Below are 316 nucleotides of genomic sequence, written 5' to 3'. Positions count from 1 at the left end.
TTTCTGCATTGTCTATGTTAATTTTGTTCCCAATCTTAGCTTTGTTTTTAGTTAAATTCTTGTCAATTATGTTCATTCTCTTTACTATACTAGTTAATATTTAATGCTTTTCAGACTGTCCTCTTTATTCAATTTTTGTTGCATTACATATGAATTTTTTAGAATTAATGCATCTACTTTTTAAAATAAAACAATTGAAAGTGCAATAACAACAAATAGTAAAAAGGGATGCCATAAAAATTGGCATAAAGGAAAATGTAATTCATCTACCTATCCTTAACCAAATCTCCCATTGTGCCTACTCAAGGGCAGTTCA

Source organism: Choloepus didactylus, chromosome 21 (genome assembly GCF_015220235.1).
Source record: "Choloepus didactylus isolate mChoDid1 chromosome 21, mChoDid1.pri, whole genome shotgun sequence".
Lineage (NCBI taxonomy): Eukaryota > Metazoa > Chordata > Mammalia > Pilosa > Megalonychidae > Choloepus > Choloepus didactylus.
This window is presented reverse-complemented; position numbering follows the sequence as displayed.